The sequence below is a fragment of the Apteryx mantelli genome, chromosome 1 (assembly GCF_036417845.1).
Source record: "Apteryx mantelli isolate bAptMan1 chromosome 1, bAptMan1.hap1, whole genome shotgun sequence".
Classification (NCBI taxonomy): Eukaryota; Metazoa; Chordata; class Aves; order Apterygiformes; family Apterygidae; genus Apteryx; species Apteryx mantelli.
Genome location: NC_089978.1, coordinates 104565755 through 104593450, shown reverse-complemented (window position 1 = coordinate 104593450; position 27696 = coordinate 104565755). Strand labels below are relative to the sequence as shown.

The following is a 27696-nucleotide window of genomic DNA, read 5'->3' as shown; positions in this document are numbered from 1 at the left end:
AAGAGACAGAGCAGCAAAAGCCAGCCCTTTACCCAGTCCAAGGGGCTGCGACCAACCACCCACCAGCACGACCCGGCAGTGTGTCCATAAGTCTGGCAACCTGGACTGTCAGCTACCTGCCCAAGGAGACCAGGGACACCTGTAATTTGCAGGACTATTACTCATTTTCCTTGCAGCCTTCCTCAGCTCACAGCTTTGACAGGAGCTGGACATAGGGGAAGGGCGGCATTTTGCCACTGTAAAGTGAATTTTGGCTAAAGATGAAGAATTTGGGCAAGAAAAGACAGACTGTGGGGACAGGTGAAAAGTTGATGTGCTGCTTTTCTAAATCCTCTATGCAAATCCATGTAGAGACTTCGAGACTAATGAACATTTCTCAAAAATAGTTGACAGAGGACAAATGTAAGATCTGAACTGGCTTTTCATCTCTCAGCTTTTACTACGGTGGATTTAAGTGCAGTCCTCATCGTGACAAGACAGAAGTCTAAACAGCGTAAAGGCTTTTATTGTGCCTAATTTTATCTCTGTCTATGCCTCATTACTGCTTGGTAGCTTGTTTCATGCAAACAATTGCCGGTTTCCAGAAAAACAAGAGGACCTGTGGTGTCTGCATCGAACATATTCCTCAGAGAATGAGAAATCTCCAGTGGAGAAAGAGGTGGATTCTTGTTAAGCACTGGAAATAGGCTGAAATGTAAATGTGTGCTCCTTTCTACAACGGGCCTAATTGCCCATAAATGTCATTAAGTCGAGAAATGTTTTCCACCAAATTAACTTTGACTCGTGATGTCTAATTAGCTGGAGATGCTGAAAGATAACAACTTATCAGTCACTGTTTAAGAAAACATACTTAATGGTTGACTTTTTTTGTTAGCAGCCATGTTGAACCAGGTATTGTAGCTGTCAAAACGGAGCATTATCGGAGCAATTAAGGACAATACCTCCGTGCAGCTTCCAACAAAGATAATTTGACAGCTCGCTCGCAGGCAAGAAGTGCAGTTGAGCCTAAAACTTTCTGGGAACTGCTCTTTCATTGCACAGAAGCAACCATAAATGTTACTTTTTTTAAGTAAATGCATAAGTATCACTCACCTACCTTTCTTTTCCCGCCCACCTTGAGTCAAGCTCTCCAAAAGTGAAGGCACAGTTTTCACAAGATGGTATTCAGCTCTATAAAGAAAGGGGAAGGAGGGGAGGGGGAAGGGACAGTTAAATCCTTATATTTTACTCTGGTAATCTGTAGTAGTGTACATCTTTTTATCTTTTTACAGATTATAAGCATCCAAAATATCCCATGAGAAAAATGAGTGCCTGCTGCATGTATGGGTGGGGGTGGGAGGGCACCAAAGATGGAAAACTTGAGTTCCCAGTGCATTGCCTAGAATATATTTAACAAGATGATACTGCAAAATGACAACTCAGATTTGAGTTCTCATGAAGAAAAAAATAATGTCAAACTCTCAGAATTGTCTGCCTCTTGGTTACAATCTCTCATAAGTGCTTCCAGATTTCCCTCTGCCGATTTTATTTCATATTGCCCTCTTACAGCTATTTATTCTAATTCTTCACTATGGTACATAATTTCCACATTCACTGTTTTTCCCTCTGTGCCAGATAGTTTTCAAACTTTCTGACTTCTTGCTCAGAACTAGTGTAAATCAGCACAACTCCACTGCAGCCAGTGTAGCTATAATTCTTTACCACACTGAACACTTGCTTCTTAAAATGTAGCTGTACTCTTTAGTATCTCCACGATTATCATTGTTATAATCCAATGGATTATTGCCTATTTGGAGATTTTAATATTGATTTCACCCACTCTGTTTTTGGCCCATCGTGCTAGCTGTACACACTTCTCTCTTTTCCTTTCCTAAAACATGCTGTAACACATTCAGGCACTAATATCTCTACAGTAAAAAGAACTGTCTAAATTTCCTTCCAAATAGTGATTTTAACCAAAACCCTGCTTTTCTCCTTCAATTGTGTGTGGCCCTGTTCTATTTAATGTTCTGTCTAACATGATGTGTTGGAGGCAGAATAGATACAAACTATGAGAGTGGAGTGGGGAATGTGTTAATAATCTCCACTGGTAGGTTATAAAATTAGAATGATATTTCTGTGAGCCTGGGAAGTTATTTTAATCTCAACACTATAAACATTTCTCATGGCCCGTTGCACATATGCCACCCACTAAGGACATTGAATTCTGTGTTGTAAAGAAGATGCTGACCTCCAGAAAAGGCTCCATAGTTCAGGCTTAGGATGTCAAAATAGGAACAGATCCTATCCGACAGAGACAGGGGGACGACTTCCAACTAGTCTGGGTTTAACCCGGTGGGTTGTGCTGCAGGATATCAAAGGGCTGAGAATTGCAAAGCGATCTACAGGATGGAGACACTATTCTGCCTGCGCAAACGGAAGGTGTGCCGCTAAACCCTCGCAGGGGTGATTGGCAAACTCTGAATGTTTGGGAGGAAATTAAGCACAGATAGAAACACTTCAAAATATAGTGTGCGTGTATATAAATATATTGATTTATATTGCACTGTGTTGCAATCATCTGCTCTCTATTACCCGCATCTTTTGAGAGGACTCCTTTACAGTGCTGGAAGATGATGTTACTTCTTCCTGAATAAATTATGCATTTCTAGCAAAGGATGCCAGTTAGTGAGTCATCTTCCTGTGGTCTTCCCCTGGCTTTTTCCTCAAGAAGGGGAGCTGGATTTATTTATCGCAGGGCGCCCCGAGCCCTTCTCCGCCGCACGGCAAGCTTTTGTGCTAGGCAGTCCTCAGCATAGCAGCCACCAGCTTCTCTGGCACCAGGTCGCAGGGGGACAGTCCGGCCGGGTTATTCACAAGGCATCTCAGAGGGTTTCCCTTTGGTCTCCTTCCTTAACACCTGCTCTTCCCACTCGTTCTGGAACCTGGTCTTTTGGATCTTCTTTTTCTTTTGGCTTTCGTTCTCTCCGATGCCTTGTCTGTGTCCACGCTCTGCCTCATGCTGCCGGTTGTGTGGATAACCCCCCCCTTTTCTGTTAGCTGCCCCAGCTTTGTTCAAAGGCAGACAAAAGCCCTCCGTCCCTGTCCTTATTACGCAGGGGCCTCCGCAGTAGGTAGCTGCCACACCAAGCATCCACGTGCGGTAATGCTGCCATGGGGGGATTCTCCCCTTCAGAGGCTTTCCCTCTACTTCCCAGGCTCCTCAAAAGCAGCAGTCATCAAGGTCTATCCACAAATACTTTCCCACAGCTACATTATTATTTTAATTTTATGCTACACCAAAATACTCCCTTTAGTCTTCAAACGTGAAAGATATGACAGGACATGTCAGTTGAGGAGTACCCTTTTTTCTAAAGATAGGGTCAAAGTCCTTGCTTTATATTAGGATTTTCTAAAACGAGGAAGTATTGAACTAGGGCTTGTATTTCAAAACCATGTGTTACCATCTCATTTTCTAGGAAAAAGAACAAGTGAGTAAGTTTCTGATGATATTTTCATAATAGGTCCTACAGGTGGGTTGGAAAATTACACGCATCCATTTTTTTGTCCTCAAAATACAAAAAACGCTGAAGTGTTTCAATCTCTTTCATTTCCTCATAGCAAGTTATGATTTACAAAAGAACTGAATACTCATATATTATTTAATGCTCATGGGATCTGCAGGTGTCCAGCATTTTGTTTTAATTGGGCAGCAAATGCATTTGCACGCAGACACTAGCGAGCATGTCACCCCAGGCAGAAGTGCATCCCATACAGCAGACGGCAGCAGCCGTTCGGAAACCCATGGAAACAAGAAACACGAGTCTGAGGTAGGAAGTGAAAAATAATTCCTGTCAGCCTGCTTCCCCATTTCAATTTACAAGGGCGAGCTGGTTACTTTATCCAGGACATTAAGGGTAACATCCCCATGAAACCTTCACGCAACCAAGCATCTAAGGGCTTTTGACACGAAAATATTCCAGAACACCCAATCTGCTAAGGTCATGAGGAAACACTTGTTTTTATACCGGATCAGCAGGAAGTACGCCCTTATTCTAAAATCACACAAATACTTTTTGCGGCTCTTCCTACTTTCCTAGCACAAGCTCCAGGCCTGTGGGGCTCGCCACACAAGATAATTTCATGGCATGCCATGTAAAGAGTAACATCTCCCTCCATGACCTAAGGAAATATGAGCTTTAAGCACTACCTCTGAAAAAAAAATTTTTTGACATGCCGCTTGTCAGCAAACATTCACACTGGTTGAAGAAGCTTTTCAGCTCTTAATAGCTCAACAGCAGGAAATACCTTGGGCGGAGGCCAGAGAGATGGAAGTCAGAAAAAAACACAAGGTGTTATCCTAAGCAACTTATAGGAACTTACAAAGCTGAGGTTTCCTATGGAGCTATAGTAATCATAACTTCTTGCTAGGGTTGAACTGGACAGTGTACAGAACTGAGGGGTATTCCTCAGGTATACCAGCGTACCAAGGTACAACGTAAAATGTAGCAGAAATCATGCCAATTGTTCTGAAGGAATTAGGATTTTTTTCAGAATAATTTTAAACATGTAAAACCTAGCTACAACTGCAAGCATAAGAGTAATTTTTTTCCCTTTCAACTTGCTGCAGTGAAACAGTTTTAGGAGAGTTCTCCTTTCTTCAAACACAAGCACGCTGTGTAACTTGAAAACATGCAGTTGGAGAAACAGATACAATCCCCCACCGCACTGCAATATTGTCAAGAGTCTCAGCGAGACTCCGGGGGCACTGGGTGTCTGGCCCGTGCTTCACTCGCGCTTCCCCTCGTTATTTCTAGGTAGCGAGCACAGCACAAGCCGGGGGAGACACGACACCGATTCAAGTGCTTTGCAATGCCCTGCATGGCACAGAGCGTGGACAGTGTTCAGAGAAAGTTTTCCTGCTAATGCCACTTCAGTTTGCAATTTTCTGAATTTAGGAATAGGGTTTTAAGGATTAGGATTTGAGTGGGAGAGGTTATAATTATATGATTCATTTCTGGCACAGCAATTAAAAAGCAGGATTGTTTTCCTTCAAAATACTGAATGGCCATGGAAATAAGTTTACAACAATTGCCCGGCGTAGAGGCATAAGGGACTACCTTGCATAGCATGTGCTGTACTAAATTTTCTTGGGACTTAGGGTCAACTTGTGGCTGTGAATTCAACATGTTCATGTGTTCTCAGTTTCATTCGCTTAACAGATACATTTCGAAAGCAAGTCACTATACACTGTCCTCTTCATCCTAACCAAGAAAACTCTACTTTAAGAACATTTCTGGGGAAAAGAGCAGCTTAGCAGAAAACAATGAGTTGCAGAATTTTAGCTATTGTACACAACACACTCAAAAATATTCACAGCTCTAGCTTCCCTTTCAAACTGTTTTAAAATGAACAGTGATAAAGAAAGTAGGATTTGGAGACATGGATTAGAAGTGGTATTATGTTCAGATTGACAGCTTCAACAGCAAGTTTTGATCAGAAGAAAAAACTTTGACGTACGACTTGCTAAAAAAAAATCACCTAGGGGGTCATCTGTGACTATGTTCTCTAAATGTAAACTGCTGTTTAACACAGAAAGACAAAGAATAATAGAATTCACCATATAAAACAGCGAGGGGCTAAGTAACAGATCCCAAACACAGCTTTTGCATTGTTTTAACGTGATCTAATTTGACAGCCAAGCAAATTAATTATTTTTCTGACCTTCATTGCCTTTCACAACAGCATCTTGACAACACAGATGATATTCAAATTTACATTGCCCATTCAGTCATTGCCCCAGCTCTCACAAAAGAGCAGGTTAGCCTAAAAAGGGAAGATGGAGGGCAGAGGGAAAAGAAAAGAGGGAAGAAGGCAGCAGATCTAAAAGACAGGGAAAATGAAATTCTTCCCAGTTCTCCGGCAAACAGCTGCCTCATTCGCTGACTTTCCGCGTGCAAACGCAAATCCGCCACTTAATCCGACGGCGGTGAGGCAGAAAGGCTTATTTGCTTGCCGATGATACCTGTTGACCAATTTCTCTGCCTCTCCATTTCAAATCCTCTGTTGCTGTCAGGGCCACATGCTTTCTTGCTCATCTGGGGTGGCCCAGCCTCATTAGCAGAGGCTTTGGCGCGTGTTGCTTAATTGAGCCCTGTTCTTGCCACCTGCCTCTCGCAAGCCTCATCTGGGCGCTAACTGCTTCTAATTGTCATCATACGGCCGGCACGCCGCGACAACTTGAGAACAGACCCGGAGCAGCACGCGCCGGCCGGGGCTCGGCAATAACCTGGGGAGCCACGGCGCGGTGAGCAGCGGCAAGTGGAACAATTTATCAAGGGACCAGATGTTTGGAGAGGAAAGGCACCTTGCGCTAACATCAGGTGCCGGCGCCTTGATGTCTATTATCGCGTCAGATGTTAAGCCTGGCCGCCTCTTGCTTACGATGCTCCTTGATAAGCGGCTGCACACTAGCCTCTCTCCTGTCTTACTGACAGCCGAGGTATAAACAGGGGGGAGCAAGTACAATGATTTAAACATATGTGAAGTTTTGCAGCTCATTAATCTACAGCATAAATCCCACAGCAGAAGTCCCATCACTTGCCATGGCTAGACAGGACAAAGCACTAAAAAAAGGTATTCCAGAGGGACGGGCCTATGATAGGGAGTAGACAAATTGGCCTACCGTGTTTTCGACGTCTCCAGCATTTTATGTAGAAACCGTGCTGCTGGGCATTTTATTTTGAACTAATATAAAATGGATGCATTCTTTAGTCTTGGAGGAGCAGACAGTGTAAGAGGGAAATCGCACATTTCCAAAGGCCTTTTAAACATGTAGGATGTCCACGCATTGCAAAACAGATTGCGGTCCAGAGGACGGGTGGTCTTAAAAGAGCAAATAAATTACAATAGTAAATAATGCTGAAAAGAAACACAGGGACAGTGAACAAATTAAAAGCAAGATTTATGAGTTCTTCTGTTCACAGCACATTAGAGGCATGAGTTGTGAAAGATACCACTTGGTACAGTATTTACAAATATTCTTTGAATGTGTCCTAAGATGTATTTATTTTTTAAGAATACACAGATATCGTAAAGCTTAGGCTCTTTCTGAGCTACGTCTGTAAATGCAAGACAGTATATTTTGATGATGCAAAAACCTGATTTAAACTTTGATAAACTCTGCCGTCTGATAGGCAGTTGCAGCACACAGTCTGGCTTTGAAGTCAGTCCTGCATGCCCCAAAACTGAGATTCCCCAATAAAGATTCAGCGATATCCCCTGTGCCCATTGGGATCAATTTCTCTCCACCAGCTCCCCCGTGCATGGGCTCAGGGTTTTCTCTGGATCCACGTCCAGGCTTCTCCATGGAGAACCTGCAGCTCAGAGAACAAGGGAATTCTCCCACAAAGCAGCTGGTGAAGCAACAGCGAGACAATTGCTCTCACAGGAATAGCCTTCCTGTGTCAGTACACCCTGCAATACAACTTTCTCCTTCAGACTTCTTTTCCCAAGTCACTGCTCCCCACTCCTGGGTGCTGTCTGCAGACTTCAGTGTATACCACTCCCTTTCCACCAGTCCTTTCCTCCCCTTGGTCATCTTTTACTCGGTTAAGCCATTGCCCAGCAAGGTTGTGCAGGCTCTACCCGTGGAAGTTTTCAAGATCCAACTGAGCAAAGCCCTGAGCAGCCTGGTCTGGTTCCAGAGCTGGCCCTGCTTGGGCAGGAGGTTGGACCAGAGGTCCCTTCCAACCTGAATGATGTTATGATAAAATCCATCCAGGGCACTACAAGCCAGGCGGGTCTCCAGTATTCAATATTCAGTGGAGGACTGAAGGGCAAAAAGCTATTCTGAGCAAGGGCTTTTCACCTGGAAAGGGCCATGCGCACTTCTGGTGCCTCATCAATGAGTGCTGCCTCCGGGGAGAACTTTCACCGTTTGCTGTGGCCTCCAGCTGGGAGCTCCATGACACAAACAAAAAACAGGGTCTGGGGCCCCCAAGCAAAAGGCAGGCTGGGCATGATTTCAGATCTCAGGTCTACTCAGCAAGGAGATGATCTGTTTCCTTCAGGCCGCTCAGCCACACCTCACCTCCTCCCAGGACTCCCCCAAGAGCACACAGACCCAACATCCCTCTCTGAGATGCCACACCACACACAAAACCACCTCACAGGGAAAAGACTGGGCTTCCCTTTGGTGTGTCCAGGAGAACACTGTCACCACCAAGTTGTTTCAGGTCAGCTCAGACCATAAGTTTATGGGGAAGCAAAGCCAGGCAAAGAGATTAGATCACACTGCCACAGTTATCCTGGGGATGCTCCTTCCCTTGTCCTTTTGCCAGAACCCCACAAACAAATTGAGGGAGCTCCTTCTCTTTAGGAGTTTTAGGAGTCCATGCATTGCTTCAGGCCTTGGAGCAACTGGGGACACACTCCAGGGGACCAGGAGCATTAGCACAGCTGATGGCACCTTTGCCTCAGCCAGATACCTGCATGGGTGTCAGGACCAAGCCCTTGCTTGGACAGAAGCTGTGGGAAAGCAGGTTCCCGGAGCAAGTGAAGAGTCCCATTTGGGACAAAGCTCCATGAGGTCTTCTCTGAACTCTCCTCTTCACTGCCTCTGACCACCTTCTCCCCTAAATACAGCTATGGCCAAACATGGTCATTGCCCTGCAAGGTTGGGCTGGAGCCGTTACACTGGCGAAACACTCAACTGAAGATGCCAGCCTTCACGGGAATAATCACTGATAGCCTGCAGAATCAGTCAAACCACTGATTTTCAGCAGGGCTGGCATTTCTAAAGACGGGGGCATCTCAGCTTACTTCAGCTGTTTGAACGTTTAACATCTGCGCGGACTCTAGTTGTCCAGAGTCCATCACAGTCAGTGGAAGAATTAGGCACCACTGGAGCACGATCCACTCCACACGTCTCTAGCACCTGCCTTAGGATGGGACAGCAGAGCTGGTCTTTTTGCAAGACTACATCAAGCAGTATATGCAACTAGCTTGGAGTGGAAGTACAGCAAGATAAAAAAGGCACAGGATTTTAAACATAGTGCTTGGGCACTCTCACAAGTTTTATTTCTTGCTGTTTTCTTTTGCAATGGAAAAGTGCAGACAAATTCTAAAAATCAACTCTGACAGCTCATTTTGCTAACAAAAAAGCACACTTCTTAGAAGATAATCAGGGAATAAAACTAAAATAGTCAAGAATATGATCTGTACAGTAGGGTTGGTGCTCTTAAACAATTACTCTAGTTGACACAGTTGCTTAAAACACAGTATTTAAGTAAAAATGAATGGTGCTGGTGATATAAAACACTAGTCTGACTTCCAGAGGCGCTAAGACAAAAGGGAGCATTATATAAGTTCCCCCCACCTCGAAAAATCAGACAGCTTTTATTTAGGCATCAAAATATAAGCAATTTCAGTGCTTAATTTGTGTACCCAGGATTAAGAAATAATCTCTGTGACAGACCCCAATTGTACAGTCAAAGTGCAAGTTTCTCCAGCTCATGTAAGCCCAGATTTTCAGAAAAGGTCAGGACTGAACAAGAACATCTCTTACTGGATAGTCTTTGAACATCATACCATATTAGCCTTTTTTCCTTTTTCTTTTTCTTTTTACATCTGTTTCTATAGACACCCGTACCAGCAATGAAGCAATGCTGCTTCAGGCTTCAATTCATACTGATTCACAAATGCCTACCACTGATCCCTCGGTAAACAGACCCACAGTCCCTTGAATGCAAAAGATCTAAAGAAATTGCCTTTTAAGTTGCAGACCTAAAGCTGGCCCATCACAATGCTTTTTCTTGATGCCTTGCCTAGGATTTCTCTTTATTTTCCTTTTGTAGTTTTGTTTACTCAGTTAAAGATTATCCTGACAAAGGAAAAGAAAGAGATTTTTTTAGAAACATTTTTTTTTAGTATAAGAACCAATGTATCATTTTGTGCCTGAAGAATATACTTACACTATACTATCCTCTGGTGCAAATGCAGCATTAAAAAGACACTACCGGGATGATTCTTAAGCCTCTTGATTAACTTCCACAAGAAAAAGTTTTAAAGCAGGAAAGCCAAAATCTAGTTCTGTAATTCCAAGATTTTCCTAAAAAGGTTAACTCTTCATAACATGATGCTGAGATACAGCAGTAAGCAACTCAAGGCGTTTTCTAAATCTGTATGAGCAATCTGTGTATCCTGTACATCACAAAATGAAAAATACATATGCTTTATTTCATAGCAAATTTGAATTTTGAACTATTATCCTGATAGCCATGGAGAGTTTTACCTCATTTTTGCTTCTGCAAGTTACAGCAGTGTGAGAAAGGAATTTAACAGCATGAAATCTCCCACTGTAAGAGGCAGCACAGAAAACAGAGTGCGATTTCTTATTAGCATGATTCTTTTGCCTAAAATTCTGGCAGATTTTCCAGAACATAACAGTTCCCTGAAAAATATTTTGATTGCCTGACGGAATTTGCCATTTTTTTAAAGAAATGACTAAACTGATGATGTAAAAAGAGCGTGCTAGCTGTAGAGAATTTTGATTTCTTCTTTTCTGTTCTATTGCAGAGCCCATATTAATAAAAATAAGCAGTGCTTTACTCATATTCATCCTGCAATAGAATTTTTTTAACAGCTCTGAGTGAAGCAGAGCTCTCCCACCACTGCAGAGCTTAGTGGAAAGGCATAATCCTTGCTCTCCATGATCTTTTTGTCCCCTGGCCTGTGAACTGGAGGCTGGGGCTCTGCCGTTCCAAAGATCTGGCAGACTTCAAAAAAACGAGAGTGGCAGTTTGACACCGGACTGTCACCGTTCAAGCGGGTCCTTCATGTGACCCAGGCTTGGAGGCTGATGCTCTGTCCCCGATAACAGCTGAAGCTGCATCTGCCACGTTTCGTGGGCCCGCCACACCATGCTGTGTGACCAGCTGCCTCTGTTTACGCTCGGCCCCTCGCAGCCTTCTGGCCGGGCTGCGGCGAGCCGCAGACTCCTATTCCACCGCGGGCCTTCAGATGTCGGCTCGCACAAGCCGTGGCGCTGCAGGATGCCGGGCGCCCGGCAAAGGCGGAGGAGAGGGCTGCTCGGCCCGCACAGCAAAACCAAGCCGGTGAGGTGTCGTAGCCAGCAGCCTCTTTTTATGGAGGGGAAGCCCAGCAAAAAAGCACCGCGCCAGAATGCAAGCGAAAAGCAAGGAGACGCGGGAAGAGCTGCTAAAGACATTGAACTAAAAACCTGACATTTTCTTAAAAATAAATCTGTGCTGCTCTGTAACAGCATGCTCTTAATCAACTCAGATGAACTGCATGCACATCCTATAAATCACAGTAGCTAAGACCATTTTCTTCAAACCAGCCACCCGTAGAGCAGGAGTATGTACATGACTGCACAAAACTAACCTGATAGGGAGGACAGGAGGTCTTGATAGGGTGCGTTATAAACACCTCCCCTCCCCCTGTCTGGAGAGGAGCGGAAAGGGCCTGATCCTGAACTCCCCACAAGGAGTTTCATAAACACAAGAAGAATTTGCAAGATCAGGCCCAGGTATCTTTCCAGCTACCAAGAAAACCATGTGATCACACTTCATAAACGCTCCTGCTGTATACTGCCATGACACAACATTTTCAGTTCATCCTTTAAAGACAGTTATGGGAACACTGGAAGGAGTCCCTTTGACAGAAAATACTTTTGTCTTCAACAGAGTTTCACAGCAGTAATAAAAGTGGCACTGGAGCACTAAAGTGATGGAAAAGGGAAAAACCTGTTATGAGGCAGGTACCAAGACTGCTTGTGGGTCAGTGAGCCCTGAGTATCCCTAGGCTTGGCCAAGAATTTCCATCAGATGTGTAACTAGCACAATCGTTTTGTTAGAAAAATAGCACTGCAATGCATATAACTCAGTCCCCTCAGCTTGGCTGCAGGCAGCACCGACTCCGGAGCCCCGGCCTTTGAGAAAAGGTTAATTAGTCTTGATTGGTGCTTTTACCTAAACAGAAAGGAAGAAAGCACAAAACATAGCAGAGCTTCTTTCAAGTAGTACACTTCCTCTTTATTCATGACAACAAAACTTCTGTCCCAGTCATGATTAATGGATACCCCTGAGAGTAAAATATTGCTGACAGTTTGGAGATTCTTTCTTTGACAGTGATCTTTATATTTTTCAATATAAAAATACATCTTTCAATATAAATTAACTATTCCCACAGTCCTGGCTCCTCTTACCCCTTCCCTACCATTTCTCAATTAAAAACTATCCTGATGCTGAAGAAATAAAATTAAGAGCAGTCAGAATCAAGTTTGCTGAAATAAAAAATACATTTTTGCTTCTTTCTGCTGCTAGCTTATTGAGAACAGCCATCTAAAAATGCTTATGGGACCCTGAGCTAAATTCCTGTGCTCCATAGCTAGGCAGAATATATAAAGAACAGGAAGCTTGATCGAGGAGGTGCTTATTTTTGTCCTTGGCTGGTGATTCACCAGCATAATAGACATTTAAGGTAAATGCTACCTGATCCCACACTGAAGATACAACTAAGGAGGCTGTCAGTAAGAAAGCAAATGGCAGCCAAGTATCTAAACAGTTTTAAACACATTATAGGCAGAGTAGTGACTAGAAATCCTGTTCACAGCTCTGAAGTCAGTCAGGAGGACATACTAAGAAAAGACATGACATTAGCCCTGTCCCTCTCATGCTAACAGACACTCCCTGTCAGTGTGGAGGGAGGACAACTACTCTACGCTGGGGTTCACAACCCTGATGCACCTCCCAGAATTAGAGCTCACCCGAAGATAAAGCCAAGGACAGCAGTGATGGCACCTTATGCAGAATAGTCCCTCCAGACCTGGGATACCCTGAGACAGCTCCTTGCACTAGCAGATGGGATGCGAATGTACCTCTTCCACCCACCAAGCGAAGGCTCGAACCACCAGGCACTTCCATGTCCTGCACAGAGTCTTCTCAGCACTTGATGTGGAAGATGTTCTGTTCTGCGCAGCACATTCACATAGTCACTGGCAGAGGGACAAATGGCTTTCTTGGTGTAGCTAGAGCACTTGGGGGACAGGAGAAACTACAGTAACACTGCCTGCTCTACTTAATCTTTAAATATTTTATATTATTAATTTTTCTCCCCAGAATGCCCCAGTCTGGTCTTTAAGAAGGTGCAGCAGATGCTCTGCATCCAGGCAGCCAAGTCACTGGATTCCTATTATTTTTAGGGGGCCATATTCAAGGAGTTCATGCATTGAGCATTTGTCACAAGATAAGTATGTCACACATATTTAAACAGTTGCCAGCCTTCTCTTTAACAAAATATGCTGGTGTCCACTTTTCTGGTTGCTCCTCTAGCCCCAGTCTTAGAAGGCCTGGAAGGCCTTACAGTATAGTCCTGAAGCATTCATCACAGTGATGAAGGGTACGAATCCCTTTAGGCATGAGTGGAACTTAAGCCAAATTGGTCCACCTTTCATTGGTGAGTTTTCTGGCCACCAGAAAAGTGGTATCTGAAAGGGAAATAGTAGCTATGATTTGAGGAAGCCTGGTGAACCATGGCTAGGAAGCAAGGCTGGCAGAGAATGACTGATTCATGAATCTCAGCTCAACATGTCAAGCTGAGCACAGAGATTTTGGGTCAGCATCATCAGGGCCAGAGCAGTGTGAGACACACTTCTAAACTGACGTTTAGGCAACTCCAAAGTTAGGCAGCACCATGATTGTCTAAAACTGTAAGTTTGGGGGGCCTATAAGGGCAACTGGCATCCAAGCCTTGGTGGCACAAACTCCCTACTCTTTACTCAGACTGGTTTTAAGCCTGTGGACACTTAAGAATCTGGCAAGTACCCACATTGTCAGGTGTTCTCATGACAGAATTGCAAAGAGATCTTGAAGAGAAGGAAAAAAGCTAAGTATGATAACAGGTAAGTTGAAGACTTTGCCTCACCTTCCTCATCAACAAGTACTTTTTAGAGTAAAAGGTATTTAGGCTTTTTTTTATATTGGTCCTATTATAAGACACTGTTCTTTCAGCTTTGTTGAAAAATTGCTTGTATTCTTTGTGTGATTACTGCAGTGTGTCATTTAGATGTCTTCTAGAGGGGACAGAACCTCAACTGATGTAAATTGGCATTATTCCCTTGAGAATATGGCTATGAATATTCAATTTTAAAATATTTACAAACTCTTTAGGTCATCCATTCACAACTGCTGCACAAAAGCTAAGTAGTAGCATGCATTAAAAGAAGTTAGGTATTACAGTAAAGGATGCTAGTACTTTCCTGATAAATAGAAAGAACAGTCCGTGTTTTGTAGTGATGCTACAGCTTCCAGAGGGATAGGAAAGGATGAACTTTGGCAACTAAATTCAACCACTGATTTTAAACATGGAAGATAACTTTCACCCTCTCTTTTAGCTAACCTTAAACTCCAGGTGAAGAAAAAGAATGGTGAATCAGCAGTTCTTTCTGCTCAAAGGTCATGTTGGGAAAAAATAAAAATATTCACAGCCTACAATCTCAGCACAGACAGAAATGGCATCCCCGGCACAGAAGCTAGCAGAGATCCAGCCAGAGCCTCACTTCCAAAGCTGCTAAGTTCTTACAGCTCCAAGGAGAGCATGAGGGGAAGATGCTGAACGCTTCTGAGGATCAGACCTGGACTGTTGGGCTCTGGGAGAGGGTGCACAGTGACTTCCTGCTTCCCTTTCACGATGTTTCTGTTCTTTCCACCTGCAACTACTTTCTTTCAGATTCAAATTCTACATATAGCAAAGAAGCTTCTAGCTGAATGAGTGCTTGTAAAAATCTGAGTTTCTAGAAATCACTGCTCTTAGGAACAAGGAGTGAAGAAATGTGAAGCTACCTGGCGTATGTTTTGAGGATGGAAATTGAATCATTTGAAATACTCCATGAAAATATTTCCTAGAAGCAAACACACAGATGAATAGGTGTCTCAAGAGTTATCCTGGTAATTTGGAGCTGACATTTAACTTAATATGCAAATTAGTTTTAGTCCCTTTTTTCTGTCTAACCAGGGAATGGATCTTCTGTTCAGTCTGAGCACAGTTAGAGTTACAGGATGTCGTGGCTCTTCAAAGTCAGTTCATGTACTCTCTTCACAATTACAAGCTCGCCAGTATGAGCCAAATTTCACTCACTCACACTGATCAGTACCCAGGCACCAAAGTCCAACTTTAAATGAGTCACTACTCTGTTTGCTCTCAGACTAGTGATTCATTCATCTTCAAAATTAACGTCATTCATTTTTCCAGAGGAGAATCCACCTGTGTGTTCGGAGCTGTTGTTCAGATTGTGCATGCTCTGCTGATGATTGCACACTCTTGCAGACTGTTATGTTTGCCTCTCTGGAGTCTGTGCATCTTATTTTCAATTGCCAGCCATCGCCTTAACTTTTGCTGTTTGCTATAACACTTCAAGCTTCCTGTGGGTCTCACTTTTGCAAACCAAATGCCTTCTGGCCTCATAATTGCTTCCTTTCTGAAATTTTTTATTCACACCATTCACACTCTAAGTTTTACTCCAGCCTTGCTGACTTCCCTGGCTTCACAAACTGTATTTCAGTTGTCAGTATCTGTGGGTGAGGATGGTTGGTTGGTTGGTTGGTCTCTTTGGGTTGGATCTTTTGTTTTCATTTCTTTGACCAGGTCTCAACCTTGAATCTTAGCACTGATTCAGCCTCCAAAAGTAACACAGTTTTTTCAGCTGTAAATCAACAAAAACATTTTCACTTTCTCTTTGCAATTGGATTAAAATATTTACATTTCATATTTCTCCCTCCATATTTACATATATGCTGCGCACAGCTCCTCTAATATACGTAATGAACTTTATAGTTCCTTCCTTCTCCCAGGTACTCACGGTTTGTAGATGCAGAAGGAAGCACCATTCCAAGTTTCTCTGTTTTTTCCTGATGTTTCTAAAAAAGCTTCAGGTCTAAGAGGATTTTTAACTGCTACAGCCTATTATTCCAGTTATTTTCATAGTTCATTTTCACTCTTATACCTTGCATGAAAAAAAAAATCACCTATAAAATCTGAGAGGTCTGCACCAGTGAACACGCAAATCATTGTAGAGTTGTTCCAACTGGCTAAAACCAAAATCTCTGCCAAGAAGCAGTTTCCCATAGCAAGACTGAAATCCAAAATCTTTTAATCTGTCTCTTCCAAAATCAAACTGCTGCACTGTCCGCATCAAGATACTACCTCAGAAATTTTTGGAGAATGAAGCTAGCTTGTTTGCAGGTTGAAGGGAAGGCTTGTTTGCAGTATATGAGATATTTCCATAGAAGTGCTCCAGTACCCTCAGATTTGTAGCTACCAACTGTTGAGCACCCAGATTAAAATTAAGGTGTTGAATTTGGTCTGTAAGACCTTCTGTGGATTGGGGCATTCCTCTGTGAAGGACAGTCTGCTTTATCTGGGCCATGTTGCTCCAGCTGCAATCTGCTGCATCATTTAAACTGGAGCCACCAGGAAGGTATAAGGGCCCCTCAGCTTTGGTATCTGCTTCTCTCGCAAATCAGTCTTATAGTCTGGAATTCTGCAAAAAGCAGAGCCCATCTGTTTGAGTAAGCTCAGCTATAAGGAGAGAAGAGCTAAGGACTTGTGGAGCTGTGTTCTTCTGTAGAGTTAAGCTAAAGGGCTGTGTTATGCTTTTTAAGGACTGACTGTTTCTGTTTGCCTTTATTAATGGTGTGTAACAGTAAGAAGCTGCCATATAACTGGTATCTCTGCATCAGAATCCTCTCATACTATTTTAAATCATACATTCCTAAAATACTTATGCTCCTGCCAATTCAAGAGATTTATTCTGACAAGTGAGGAAATGTCAAAAGAGTCAGTAAAAACTTCCAAAACCTTCAAAGCACTCTGCAAAATGCTGGCCCCACTGAATCCAGTAGCAAAATTACCTATGTCTTCCTACTAACCAGTCACACCTTGGTAAATGAAAGCCTTCAAATGTTAGATTCAGTTCTGATTTTTAGGGATTCACTTTTAATTAAACACAGATTTTAGGAATGACCTCTAAACTTCCTGAAAAATCAGCCATGTTGTCCTACAGTCCAGCAATGACTTTCATATGATGCTTCTCATCTCCTGTAATAAATTCACAGATGGACCATCGTTGTCCTTCCAAAGCCTAAGAATAACTCCTAAGTACTGTTCCCAGGGGATTTGATTTAGTTTACACACATCTGCTGAGATACGTGTCTTTGAGCCCAGATTAAGTCTTTGTTTGACTATATTTGAGCGTTTGTGAAACTACTTGGCAAGAATGTCCTTATTTTATTCATTCAGAACATGTGCTGATTGTTGCCAGTGTGATCTGAACACCTCCGGCAAAACTGGTTGTCTTTCAGTTTCAACCTATTTACAGGAAGAAGGAAACCAATCACAGAAAATGGTGATCTACATTAGCCTTAAAACTGTGCTCCCCTAGATTCTCTTTTTTTACATAATCAATTGTTTTATTTCTGAGCAAATTAATTTCAGATTCAAATCCTTCCTAACTAGACTTGCCATATCTTGCTTTATTAGCCCCCATCTCAGCTTAATACCCTTTTTGCTCATTACTCTTTCACATGCTGTGTATCAGAGGGGATGTGTTTCAAGTAAAGAGTTTTTCTTTTGCAGCAGAGAAAAGACTAGGAAACTGCAAAACCTAAACTCACAACTGGCTTGCCAGGACACAAGTGAGGACACTGAGACAGTGGACATAGCTCACAAAAGCAAAACATCTCTTACAGAAGGTATGATATGAAGCTCCCCACTATTTCTCTAAATGCCTCAGCAACACAAAACTTAACCATTCCCTTCTGAGCGTAAGCCACCTAGTCTGCCACACAGCAAAACCACAAAGCTGGTGTCACTGCAGTTGTGGAGAAAATCCAGTGCAACCCCATACCTAAAGAGGGCAATATATCCGGGCTTGAGGTTTGAGCAATTTTGTGTTACACAAGCAATAACTTATTGATCTATACTTCTCAGTAGATCTTGCCTTCTCCTGTTTGCTTAAGCTCTCTACCTCCTGTTACTTGAATTGTGTTACGACACTGTGGACCAGAACCACTTCATCCAGGAGAAGAAACATCTATGTCTTTCTGAAAGAAATATGGCACATGGTCAGTTGTGGTCTTCTTACAGTAGCTTACCAAGTTACCACAGGTCAGGCCAACTACTTTCCTCACCCTTGGCATGCAAATCCTTAGCTGGTCTGGCTGCAACATAGAATGTGTCAGCTCAGACATCTCCTAGAAAGATTATTACCATTATTCTCACGGAGAAGAGGAGAAGATCCAGCAACCAGTTCTTACTCACTCCTTGAGGAGCAGCTATCAGTGTAGGTGGATACAAAAGGGTATTTTTGGAAAGACAGAATCAGATTCCTCCTTCCCTCTGTGCCTCCATCCACTCCTGAAGTAGCTGTCAGGACCAAGAAATGAGGTTGTAACAGCACAGTTCACAGGGAAGTGTTGCATGGGTAAGCGCAGGCACAAAGCAGTGGTTTCATGGCTGAACTGGCAGATGGGGCTGGTTATTGTTCATGCCCCTCGAAGACAGGACAACCTTGGGTTCAGGTGCACCTCCACACTCTCATCCCTGCATCCTCCCAGTGTTCCCATTGCAGCAATGAGCCTGCTTGGGGTTCAGGCCAGATTTACCCCATTCCTACACCTGCCACAGGGTCTCTCCATTGCAGAACTCTTATCAGGACCTAAGCAGCACCTCCAAGCCCAGGCTCCCTGTACTAGGTGCTGTACAAGACAGATCAAAGCAATGGCTCCCTCTCTGAAGAGCAAGTAGAAGATACATGCAAAGAAAAGCTCAGGTGGTTGTTGTGCTTTTACGGATCTTCTATATGGCCCCTGGATGTTTTGTAGAAATAAATGGTTTAGGGTTTAGAAGTCATGCTTTAAAAGCTAACGTAGTTGGTATCACAGGAAATCCAGCCAAGGGAAGCTAGAAGCTTTAGGACCTGTGGAACCCCTTGCAATTTGAATTAGTTTAACCACAGAGAGCAAGTCCAGGCTAGCCGGATCTTGTTTCACCACACACAGTCTGCTTGCCACAATTACAGAAATGTAGCTCTATGTCAGCTTCGTGGGAAAAGCTCTGCCTGGAGTTATGACAGAGTTATTCTGACACTGAGCTCAGGCTGAGGTTTCTAGCCACAAGTGCAACAAGACCTGGCTTATTCAGAACCCAGTCCCAGCAGCTTTGCTGGGCAGGTCACCTGCTAGCGCTGCTTAAATTTTTAGGACGGAAACATTTTCTTTCTGTTAGCTGTGTAAGTACAGTGCCACATATTTATTCCTCCCATGCAATACTGGTATCACATTTTCCTCTGTTTTCAGTATTCCTTATTCAGTAGTGCTGGTGGAGTTCTTTTAAATTTGTTCCTTTGATATGCTTGGGTTCTGTGGAAAACTTCCCATCTCCATATGTTATCCTACCTTTTACTCACAATAAAAATTGATTTAAAAAAAAGAACAAAAACCCCTCCCATTCTAGCTTACTCTTAGGCATTTTGGCTAGGAGCTGCATTGCCAGCTGAAGGCTAGACAAATCCAAGGCAAGGCTGTCAAAGACAGGATGAAATAAAGCTCATTCTTTTCAGAATAGTAAAGCTTGCAGACCCACAGTCCTGGGGTGGCCACTTTCACAGAGCAACCCTGCTACAACTGTCTCTGTTCCAGCATCCCCACCTTGTTCTGGAGGAGGGAAATACAGTCAGGCCCAGACCCTCTATCCAACTTCCCTATGACTTATATCTGTTCTTCTTAGCTTCTTCTCATTATTTTGGTTTAATTACTTTTGGAACAGGCCCACATGCCTGTGTATGCATCATAAAGTCAATTTTTAAATAAGGATCTGTTGTATTGAAATCATTATTTAGTACCACCACATCCTCAAACTGTTTCTCCTTAAAGTCCCTCTTTTTCACTACTAACTGCTGCTCCCATCAGCCATAGCTAGGATGGGAGAAAGGGGCTAAGAAGTAAAACACAGACACATTACAGCCTTGCCAAGGCTCTCTTAAAGGGTAGCTAACAAATGCTCAGACACCCCTGACAATTATCTCCTTCAGTGTCCCCATCATATAAGAGAACCAACAGCAAAGGCGGCTGGAAACCAAGGCATTTTTCTATGCTTTGGGAAGATTAGCATCACATGCTACAGGATCACATTGGCACATTTGGGGCAAATTGTTTGTCTGCCTTTATGGTGTCCCAGTTCCAAGCCTCTGAAATAGAGAAAACATCAGTTCCCTCCCACACTGGGGTGAGGGCTGCAAAGGTGAATGCTTGTGGCAACAAGAACCTGAATGTGAACACATGCGATGTTCTAAGCTCACTATTATACTCACACACTAGGTGCACATTTCCCTTTCAGTCTCACTCTCCGGAGCACTCAGCAGAGGATTATCCAAGAACTAGAGCGGATGAGAGACCAGGGTTATAACATGGAGGCATTCTTACAGCTGCAGCCAGAAGAGACATCAGGGACAGCAAAGCATACAGGGGCTGCCAGAAGCAGAGCAAGAGGTATGGGTGTTTTGCAAGCATTCAGCCTGCTGACATAGGGGAGGGTGTTACCCTGTCTTTTATATCAACACATGGCAAACTTGGTGTGACTCCACATTGGCTGTTGTGACTCCGGGAAAGGAGAGAAGGAACGCAAACGCTGGCACATGAGACCGCCCGTCCATCCTTTGGAAGGACTGATGGGAGCTTTTTGTATGCCTGCCAAAGGAAAAATAGCAACACAATTTACCTGGGAACAGATGGGCCTTCCTAGGCAGCCAGCCTTAATTAACCAACAAGACAACTTAACAGCCTCGAGCTGAGGCACATTGCAGAGGCCTCGCTGGAGCAGCACACGGCAATAGCACGGCCAGCGAAGCGCAGAGCCAGGAAAAGCCCTGGACTCAGCACAGCAGCACGGGGGGAGCAGGCGAGTCAAAGATGTCACTTGTTCTTTGCTCTCCCTGCTGCTACTCCATATCACGCTGCTGACACCACAGTCTGGGGCCGGCGCTCTGGAGAAGAGGCAGCAACCCAAAAGGCCAAGGACATTGCCTTTCAGGACATGGAGGGGAAGTGGCATGCTGCAGCTCGAACCCCACGCACCAGCCCTGAAAGCCTGCCAGCAAAATGCCCCCTTCTCAGCTTCTCAAAAGAGGTCACCCATGGTGCCTTGTGCCATCTATTTTCTCAGTTTTATCAGAAGTTAAGAGTTACAAAGTTAATTCGGAGCTGCTCAAAGGCAGACGGGGAGGGGAAGAGGGAACGAAAACAAAGGAATTGTTTTAGCTTTAAAACCCATGATGTTTGTGGAAGCTTTCTTGCTTGACTAATTAACGATTTTCTCTTCATTTTCCAGCCCATACATGCCTCTTCCTCTATGGCTCTTCCCACCAGGCTAAAGAACCATTAGTGAGTCCCCATGTGCCCCCCTCATAATAGTAAATGCTTCTGGTTATTAGGTATGGCTGAGATGGTGCCTCTGTTTCAGACTGTACATCAGCCGCATTTCAAACCCACATATTCACATTCACTTTCTTAATCTTTCCCTTACTCTGTCTCAACTTAAAAATAAATTGTTTAAAGGAGAGCCTGAAAAAGCATCCCTTAGATGTCTGAATTCCCAGACAAGAAAACTAGTGTATTTTTACCTTCAAAATTATGGCACATAATCCTTTTCTGCACACAACTCTAACCAGTTAGATTTAAAATTTTAGAGCTGGTACACACAGTGAAATTGTAAATAATGAAATGTATGTATGGGACCTGTTGGGAGTTACATAATCTCTTGAGTCTGCTATTGGGAACTACAGCCCAAGAGCAACTGTAGCTTAAAGACAAGAGACCCACATTGTTTCACAAATAAGACAATTTGATATTTTATATGTATTTCTGTATATACATGTCTATCTAGCCATGTATATTCAAATACATAGAGAGACTGAGGACCCCACTTTTCCTCTGTCCCCATATTCCCTCCCCCCGTTTTTAGAGTTTTAGAAAATCATCATAAATACGCTGTCGATCAGACTTGGTTTATTCTGTATATTCAGCCAGTGAAGCACTACACTGCAGTGCAGAGGTTTCTGTAATTTAACTTATACACAGTCCAGATAATAAATGTGATTCTTCATCTCTACCCTACCATGTGCAGTTGTCCTGCAGGTGCCATATGTTTATCTCAGTGGAGGCTATTTCTCTGTGCCACATCTGGTTACATTTGACGGGTCACATTCCTTTTGATGCGGAACCTTTAAAAGCAGCAGAAAACCATTGTTCCCAGAACAATAATTGTCAAAGTACAACTTTTTCTATAGACTATACTTAGCAATCTGAAAAGCCTGCATCCGTACAGCCAAAGCAAAACTAAGAGTAGGTATTCTAGTTTCCATGATTATTGGATTAATTTGTGTGATATATGAATACGGTAATCTCAGAATGTTTCTTACGGACCTCTCAGTTATAGTCCCAACTGGATAATCAGTTGGTTGAGGACTTTTTTCTTTTCTTTTCTTTTTTTTTTAAGGAAATCAGATTACTAGTTTTCAAGCTAATCTTTGCAATTAAGAAATTGTCAGCAGTCTTTGAATATCTGGATTTTTTTTGCTGAAGCAAATAAGGAGATTCCTAATATCTTAAGTGAAATTTAATTAACTTCTACTTTTTCATAGCAGTTAAAAGATCCAGAATATTCCCTCTTCTTCTCTGTTAGGTACAGTCTAGCAGAGCTCTCTCTTTTATGCTATGTATGAACATACAGCAGGGCAATGGGAAGATACTCTTCCTCCTGAACTAACCAGCTCAAGTACAGTACTTGAAGGCCAAATACATTCTGGTAGGCTGCGATCAGCCAAAAATATTAAGAAAACTTCCAGGAAAGGTGAATGTATTATTTCTGGGACCATTTTGTTTCCTCAAATCTCTATTACTGGCCTTAGACTTCAAACAAGTTTTTAGCATAAGACTATGGTTAAGACCTTTGGACAGATCAGTCAGGGTCTGGCAATATCAGAATGGAGCCACAGCTGGCTCTGATATTTAAAGGAAACCTTATTCTAGCCTTCTGCACAGCCAGCCTGATGTCCTTACCACATGGTGGAGGTTTAGCCCTCCCACTTACCTCCCTCAGGCAACTCTTAAAAAGCAACACACAACTCATGATCATTAATGATTCATTATCTGTACCCCTCTCTTTCTCTCTTTTGTTCTAACTGTCACAGTGTAACTCTTTGTCTATTTACTGTGCATTATTGGCCAATAACACTTTGCAGAGTCTTTATAAAGAGCTGTTTACTCAGAGTCAATAACACATTCATCCATGAAGAGTTAATGCTCTCACATACACTAAGGGGGACAGTTTCAGAGGGCTGCACAAATCCCCTAGCATTATTCATGGGGATTTGCGCACAAACTTCTGGTTACTTCTCTTTGGAAATATACATTTAATTCCGTTGTGTATGGTAATGAGAGTGCAGTGCGCTAACATTTCCATGGCTGGTAGCCCAAACAACTTAACAGAACATACTTTTTATGTCATTGTCAGTCATTGATCGGGTAATTGGTTGGCTTTAGTTGGTAGGACAAAGGCCAAAGTCTATCTGCAGCTGAAGAATTCCTAAGCAGGAGAAGTAGCAGAGGAGATATAATCCAACTAGAACAATGTGTTGCAAACTACCAAAGGACATGTTCAGGGACAGCAGTAGTCCTGTGCCTGGTCACAAAGGGAAGCCTCCAGGGCTAGTTGTACATTGCTTGTGCAATGGATTCAAGACATACAACATAAAAAAGAGACCTTGCATGACAGTCAGCCTACTAAGATCAGAAAGGACTTTTCAGAACCATGGGAAAGCAATGCATTAGAAACCTGTACATCACAGGCATGTATAGAAGACATTTTCAAAGCACTATGCAAATTTTACACGCACTGCAAAGCCCAGGAACTGCCTCTAGTCAGAAATGAAGCATCAGCATTTTGTCTACTCACTCCAAACTTCAGGGAAAACTAAGCTAATTGAAGTTCCCTTCTCCTTCCAGTATAATTACAACACGATACATACAACTATAAAATCACAAATGGCATTATGGGGTTGGAGGAAAGAGAAAGCTTAGCCATTGCTTTTAAGAATATAAAAACTATTGAAATAGGCATCCAAAAATTTCACTAAACTCCTTTTGTCAGACAGCAAGTTTAAAATAGAATGGCACAGTAAATCTCTAAACTGCAAATTGCAGGAAACAGAGAAGGCATATCAGGGGAAGGATCCTTAGCTGCTTGCCTTGTTTTTAAATTTTTCCCTTTCCCTTTCTTTGCCCCTAGCCAGTGGTCTGCAGGTTTGAATGAATTATCAGGGTACCCACTTTAGACATCCTAGAAAAAGAACTCCAGGATTTTGCCTCCTGTGTGTGTTCTCAGAGTTTCTCGTGGCCCCTAACACCAGCTGGGGCTGCCAGCAGTAACTAACCAAATGGAAAGTAAGGCAGCAGGTTGTTCTGCTGCTTTTGCAAATCCCCTGTTTGAACACCAAATCTGCAGCAGATTGTATCACACTGATTGAGTCAGCCTGGGGGGATGAACAACAATTTTCCTGCCTGTGGGATCATCGGTTATCTCTAATTCACCAGAGTAGCCCTGCTTCATCATCACACTCAAGAACTGGAGCACAAACTCATGAAAACTTTGCATTTTCCACACTTCTCAAAAAAAAACCTTGTAGGAACACTCACATACCCCTTGGGCCAGCATGCAGAGACAGGCTGTAGGACTCAAGGGACGTCCCTTTGATCCAGGACAAACCAGCCCATACATTATAGCAATGATGTTAGCAATATCCCAACTGACCAAGTAGGCGTGCTTAATTCACATAGCACATTAACCAGTGTGTTGAGTCTCTTTGTGGTGGGTTTGTGTCCAGTCAGGGAGAGGTGGTACGGTCCCCCTGTGCATACATACATGGAGAGAAAAGAAACTGTCCTGGGCCTGGGCCCTACAAACTCCTCCCCCTGCTACCAATGGGTAAAAGACTCTGCCCTTGAAAAATCATTTGCAGTATGTGAACTTTAACATGTGGTTGGAGCTACAGTTGGTCAGGTTGTGTTTTGTCAGGTGAAACTGTACCCAAATATACTGTTTTGCCAAAGCTGGAAGACTTTCTGCACAGGGGAATGGGTTTCTGTTGAGTTTTCAGGATGCTCATTCTCTGTAGCAGGGTGACTCCAACCCTGGGAAAGGGGATGTTCTGCTCTGGCTGATCCAGAGTACTTTGTAGTAGAAAAGTCTCTGTTAAAGAGCATGGGGACCTGGGGAATAGCCCAACAGCCTAATCACAACATGATTCACAGCTATTTCACAAATCCCAAACCAGGAAGTTCTGATTTTGGTTGAAAAAAGAAAACATTTAAGATGGCTACATTTCTGCAAAGATAAAAGGTGGAGGTTTTGCTCTACACTGGAACGAAAAATTTTGAGGCCAAAATTGCTGTTGTAAATAGGAACTGTCACTCTCTAGTCAACTGTGTATGCAGGATGATGGCATCCTTGGGCCATGAAGCATCTCATCTGTGCTCCTGCCTGAGAAAGAGGAAGCTGCCACTGCATTTCATGATTGCTAAATTCTTCCATGCTTCCAGACATGACTCTCTGAAAACCTGTTTTGGGTTAAAGCTACTGGCATTTTTTCTGAGGGGACCTATTTCACACTTATGCATGAACAGCTCTCATTGCACCTCAGAGCTGGCTAGGAAAAAATCCAAAGTCACTATCTATTATCAGTGCCACAGACAAACATGCATAGTGAACACATAGCCGGTAAAGTGAAATGTGGCAATCTTTGAGAAAAAAATATGTATTGTTTCATTCAAATGATTCATAGCACAGAGAAGGAAAACAATATTTCATTTTCACCTGACAATATAACTCTAAACCTTTAATAAGTACCACAATAAGCAGTCATTTCACTTAATGACATGAGCATTTCTATTCCCCATCTTCCATCCCTATCCAAGGAAGACATAACATTAGAAATATGAACTTTACCACAGGCGAGCTGAAGGCAGAATTTAGCAAAGGCTATAAAGGGATTACTACAAGATGACTTGAGGCATCATCAATTTTGGTGGAAACAGTTGCTGAAAAGGAAAACCAATGAGAAATATATCCTCAGAAAAGATAAACCTGAATATTTTATATATATATATATATATATATACACTAAATCAAACCTATTTGATTTTACGGAGTCATACACACTGATTGTCCTGAACAGTGTCCCTATTACACACCAACTGTTAAACTAAACTCATTAAACCAATAGCTTGAAATTAATGCTCAGAGAAAGAAGAACTGCTGGAAAGAACTGCCGGAGGGCCCATTGTTAAATCCCAAATATGGGGGATTTGTCATTAAGCATTTGAGATCAATTGCATCAAATGCCTCTGATAAATTCAGTGTATTAAAGATAATGCAGAGTATTAGATTTATCAACATAATACATAATAAAGGCACTGATAAGGGTTATTTCTATAGAGTAACCATATTTTAACCTACCTCCAGGCTCAAGCTGGTGATCGTTCTGAAGAAATCACAGACTCTGGGCATGATGTGTTCAAGTAGTTATAGCACAAAAAGAAGGAAGAAGTTAGGGCAAACATTATTTCTTTCCTTATTATCTAAATTAAAGTATATTTCCCTCCAAGAAAGAAATACCACCTCATCCCAGAAAAAGCCATGGAAACAGAACACAACTGGTGAAACTAATGCATTTTTTCAAAAATACAAAGAGCTGTTTCTCTTGAATACGATGAAGTATTTCAAATAAAAAGGCTGTATCACATTGATTTTCTCAAAAAGTATGGGGTGCACTGTTTTGAAACTACTCTTTCACAATATGTGCTAACATTTTCAGTGATCAAATAAATACTAACTAATAAGAGATAAAGTTTCTGTGTTTTGAGGAACACAGGAAGCCACACTGATGTGAACTACTTACTCATGTGATGGATGCAGAGAGGATTAAAAAGAAATCAATGATAAAAAAAACACCTCAATTACCAATACATGTTTATGAGACAGGGTAACTTTCACACAAACACTGAGAAATACTTTCATCCCAAAGAAGTATTAGTGGTGTTTATTTATTTTTATCAAATTGTACATTTTAGGGCCGACCTCACCTGATGGAATAGCTGTAAAAATTATTTACAAGCAATAACTGGGATCAAATAGAGGATAATGACAGAAGATTTCTTTTTGAAAGTCCGTATCATCATTTTTATGTCACAGAAAAGCAAACTGAGGCATGGGTAAGCGAGGATCAACAAGCAAGTTAAGATAAAGGACTAGACCCAAGGTCTCCCAAGCCCAAGGACAGGACATTGGGCTAACCATTACTATACAAAATCTAGGAAATCTCAGATAACCACATTAGCAGTCTCTCAAACTTCTGGGAATCCCTTTACAACTTCTGTATGTTTTTATCAACTGTAAAACAAGGATAATTTGTACAACTTTACAAAGGGATTATGAGGACTGACTACTTTGTGGGATGTGGCACCATGTTTGCAAGCGTAAATGTAGATTAGGGAAAAATTTATTTTCAAAGCAAATGGATATTAAGTTTTCTCTTAGAGTTTAACAAATGTGGTTAGTTCATTCTTTTTTAATGCCAGGAGCTGT

General features: G+C 42.5%; 1 long non-coding RNA gene across 1 annotated transcript in view; it reads right to left on the bottom strand.

Annotated features, from left to right (window-relative positions):
• LOC136991131 (uncharacterized) overlaps positions 1 to 27696 on the bottom strand; it is a 79063-nt gene that overhangs the window by 39527 nt on the left and 11840 nt on the right. The window contains exon 2 of the long non-coding RNA XR_010883168.1: positions 1097 to 1170. This is a non-coding gene — a long non-coding RNA (uncharacterized lncRNA). The remainder of the gene's footprint in view (positions 1 to 1096; positions 1171 to 27696) is intronic.